Source organism: Curcuma longa, unplaced genomic scaffold (genome assembly GCF_044706935.1).
Source record: "Curcuma longa cultivar G26 ecotype Majalengka, Jawa Barat unplaced genomic scaffold, ITB_CL_G26_1.1 contig_27026, whole genome shotgun sequence".
NCBI lineage: Eukaryota > Viridiplantae > Streptophyta > Magnoliopsida > Zingiberales > Zingiberaceae > Curcuma > Curcuma longa.
In genome coordinates, this window is record NW_027433303.1 from 1 (window position 1) to 5,017 (window position 5,017).

The following is a 5,017-nucleotide window of genomic DNA, read 5'->3' on the forward strand; positions in this document are numbered from 1 at the left end:
AACTAGCACGTTTAGACTCTTTGGTTAAACAAGCAGTCGATCTCACTGCTAGAGACATTAAATGTTGAGAGTTAAACGTGGATGCTAGTTAAAGGTAACTAGTTCATTGGAGTGACTTGCCTTGAGATTTCATATAGTTCTATATATATGTCAATGAAGATCTCAATGCAACTTAAGTGCGAGTTTCCTTTGACTTGCGGTATTCAAGTCACCTTGGTCATGGAGACTCATACTTTGACATCTTAAGCAAACATCTCCAAGGAGGTGTGAACCCGAGATAATTGGGTATAAGTTGAAGTGCCCGAAGGTGTTTGAATAGCCCACAGAGGATTCATCGCTCCTTGAAAAAGGAGACGTATACTCTGCGACCGCTTGTTAGGATTGTTACTAAAAGTCTTTGGTTAAAGCATTACATGTTAAGAGTATAGTACTCTTGGACACATGTACAAGTAACTTGAATCCACAGGATAAGAAAGTAGGTTGGACTAGGTATGACGTAGTCAGCCTAGTAGGGACCAACACATAGATCATGTGCTGAGCTAAGCAGGTATAAGACGGTGAAAGGAACGAGACACGTTTAATTGGAGCTGCTGAAGGGTTAAAATTGTACTGGAATCAATCGTTGATTTTTTGATCAATTGGGGATTATGATGTACTACTAGGTGCCACTCATGCTCGTTTCATAATTAATAGTTAATTATGGGCAACTAGTATAACCGGGAACCTATTGGGTCACACACACTATAAGTTCTCTGAAGGACTTAAAACGAGTTTGAGAATTAGATTCTCAGAACGAGAGTTAAAGTCTAGTTGGATTGGACAAAGGACAATATGATGGAATTTATCTTACGAAAATGAAATGAACGAAACTAATTTCGTTCAAATCAGAGGTCGTTTGGTTAGTGAACCAAATGATTCAGTTTTGAACCAAACTTGAACCAACTTGGTTTGGTTCATGATGGAAGAGGTTTTGGCAAAATGGAAGAGATGGTGAGATTCATCTTGTGAAGATGAAACGACCAAAACTGGTTTGGTGTGATAAAAGGAGAAAAATAAGGTTTTTTGGCGCAGCGCTACATCTTGCTCTTGGGTGCGCCGCTGTCTCCGCTTCCCCGTCCATGCAAGTGTTGCCAGACTGGAGATCCATTGTCACCGGCTGCAAGCAAGTGGGTGGTAGAAACCCTAGGTGGATCTCATCTTCCTCCTTTCTCTTAGCCGCCACCGCAACTCGCCGTTTGCAACTAAAGCCAGGTCGTGTGATTCAGCTGTCGGCTTCAGTCCTCTGCTTGATCGGATAAGTGTCGTCGGCCTGCGGCTGACCTGAGCTTCCCAAATGCGTGATCAGTCTTCTCCCAATTGCGATAACAGTGGAGAACAGGGGATAGCACGTTTCTATTCCTGGCTGATGGCTTGATCGCGTGTGTGCCGATCATCTTCTTCCGGTGGTGAGCCCTGAAAACCCTAACCGAGTTGCACGCGTGGTTTCCCTTAAGATCACGTTATTTCTCTCTATTTTGCCCACGTGAGGGAGAGGAGCCGCTGCCTCTGTTTGTTGTCCAAGGTCGGAGCCCTTGCCAGAGCATAGCCTTTGTCGGAGTGGAGTCTTTGTCGGAGCTGCTGCCGCGTCGATATTGGAGCTGCTATTGGAGAGGGGTTGACTCGAAAGTTTGTGAAGTTGCCGAAGTGTGTGTATTCTCTGTTGTTGAAAATTGTTTTCAATCACCGGAGTAGTCGTATGCGGGTTTGCTACCGAAAGTTTATGAAACTTTCGGATAATTATTTCATCATTGTCAGAAAGTTTTTCCGATCGTTTGTCCTAAATTCGGCGCTCAAAGATTGACCACCGGAAACTACATCGGAAATATAATTTTTGATGATAGTTAGAAAGTTCCGGAACAATCGCGACAAACATTGTTGCGTGGTTTCCGGAATAAGGTTTCTCTCGAATTGATCGTTATCGATCGTCGGCTAGTACCAAAGACGATGACATGACTCATGACTTTCGAAGCCGTCCAGACCAGGGATTGTCGTGGATTATCAGTAAAGGTGGAATTTCGACGAGGATCGCTCGATTGATGCCAACTCTGCTCAACGTCATCATCCGCAAGATACACATTTAGAATAATTTATTATTTTGAAAATTTTAATTTCTTGTCATGTATATGTTATTTCCTGTTTTGCCATGCGTGTGTTGTGATAATAATTAGTTTATTTATTTATTTATTTATTTCTACTGCGTACGTTTTTGAAATGTGTAAACACGCGCATTACACTGGGATGATCCCAACATGTAGCACGATGGTGATATGAGTTCTCAAAAGTAGACTCAGATTCACAATCTCAGATCTCATGATTTTTAAAATTCCGTATCGTTAGACGTTGGGTTAATTCTACAACTTACCTCTGTAAGTTCTTACTCATTATCACGTCCTGAATGCTACATCCACAATGTTCGGCTTCCTCAATCGGAACCTATCTATTGCGACAGTGATGTCGGACAGGATAGTGATTATCCTGTGGACAATATTGGTTCCGTTGATCAACTACGATTGTTGGAAATAAATCTTCTAAAATATATTGATTCAAAAGAATAGCAAGAGATAGGAAAATAAACGACACTGTCGAAAATACTATTAAACGAAAAATTTCTTGTTCCTTAAACATTAACTCATAAGATATTTATATAGACTCAAATCTTAAGAAAAAATCCTAATACAAAGAAATTTTTTTAACATACTCAAAATCCAAAAAATCCTAAATGGACTTAAAATCCTATGAAAAAAAATCTTAACAAACTCAAAATCCTAAAACTCTTAAACGGACTCAAATATAAAAAATAGGAATTTTCAAAACTATTCTAAATACCAAAAATTCTAAAAATTACTAAAAATAAAAATGATCAAAATTAGTAATAAAAATTTTTGAATCCTCCTACATCAGCCGCCCTAAGTTGAAAAAACTCATCCGTGAGTTTAAAGTGGTGTTAGGTGGTTCACCAAGGAGGAAGATCAACTTTGACATCAATTTGGTAGAATCCATCGTCGTCTCCATTGTCATCACATTTGCTACTTGTCGCAGCTTCCAAATAGGCGAAGCGGCTTGCTCCTCAAGCTCCTTAATCACTACAGCGACCTGCAACCACCAGCCTGAACTCCGCATATGGTGATGCACAACGAGCATCGCCACCGCGCATGCAGCCACTCACTCACCATCGTCGATCAGCCACCTTCCCCAAGATTACTCCCAATCCTAGCAGATCCGACGAGCCGTTGCCCACCTCCTAAGCAACCCAACAATCGAGGCTCGGAGCTTTGTTTTCTAAGATCCTTTCATAGGAGGTCAAAAAAGAAATTAGCGTAGCTACAGTAATTGAAATTAACAAATTAGTTGACATATAATTTGAGAAAAAAGATTGGCAAGACATATGTACTAAAGAGGGGATATTATTGACGTAGATAGTTGACTTCCCTTGATTTTCTTTATCCACAAGAATATCTTCATTCAAATCACAATCATCTACTATTTCTTTGGTTCCATTAGTTGAAATATTTATTTACATTTGCTCATGTCCTTCTAATACAACCGAAGTATTTAGTATTTTCCATGTCATTGGATAAATCTGTTTGATGCGGCATCATGTCTGTTGAAGTTAAATCATCTGAATGGTCAACAAAGTTTTGGACAAGGCTTGGTGCTTTCTTTGAAGGAGAAGCCTCCTATGTAGTGGAAGCGTCGGCGCATCTAGAAGCATTGACAAGGGCTTGATTGAGCAACCCGCCAACATCGGGGTCGAGACAAAGAATTGGATCACCGACTATTTCATCGACAACTTCCTCGTTATATATTGGCTTGCCAGTTGGCTCGGTCTCATCTTCGTCATGATGAATAAATTGGGGTGTCAAGTCAATATAAGACAAGATGATAGAGATTAGGATTTCGTCGATAGATAAACTAGGTTGTTGATTGCCATTGGACAAAGTGGATTTCTGGTCTTCGATCAATACTTTCGCCTAGGTCTATCTCCTCTTCATCAGCATCGTCATAAACTGGATCACCAAATATTTTGATCTTGTCATCGTCTTCATCATCTTTGCCGATCAATATATTGTTGCCCTGTGAGGACAGCTGGATAAAATACGAATCCTGAGGATAAGTTGTCAACAATTTTGACCTAATAATTGACTTTTAGTTTTGTGACTTTTCACCAACTAGGACACATTGAGAACTTGCATCTTGTGTCAATGTATGAAGTCGTTGAGATAGAGATTGAGTGTATTCAAATGGAAGAAAGTAATTTTTCATCTTCTTCTTCATCTTCTCCCAATTTGTGATCTTAACTTTGCCCTGTCTGTCTTGTGAGCATCGCAATTGCTCCCACCATGTTGATGCTCGTTCGGTGAGTTTGATGACTACCAATTTGACTTTTACATGATTGAACACTTCCTCATAATAAAAAATTCTCTCCACTTTGTTATGCCAATCAAGAAATTCCTCAGTTCTAGAAAATTTTGACAAGATCAACTAGAAATCCAATATCTTTATACCACTTCTTTTGACCATAGCTTTTGCGATTGTGATAGAAATTTTTAAAAGTGGAAGAATTAGGATAAAGAGAACTTACGATCTTGCGGTATTAGACGTTGAGATAACTTTGCAACTTTTCTCTGTAGATCAAGAATCTCATCTTGGGTGCTATGATCACAGTGTGAAACTTCTTTAGCCAGAATTTGCCTGTTATGATCACAATCATGACCATGACGATGATCCATCGGATCTAAGAGCTCTGATACCAACTGACATCAGACGGGATAACGATTATCCTACGGACAATATTGATTCCGTTGATCAACTGTGATCGTCGAAAATCAATCTTGTAAAATTGTTGATTCAAAAGAATACCAAAGATAGAAAAATAAACGACACTGTTAAAAATATTATTAAATAAAAAACTTCTTGTCCCTTAAACATCAACTCAATAAAATGTTTATATAAACCCAAATCCTAAGAAAAAAAATCC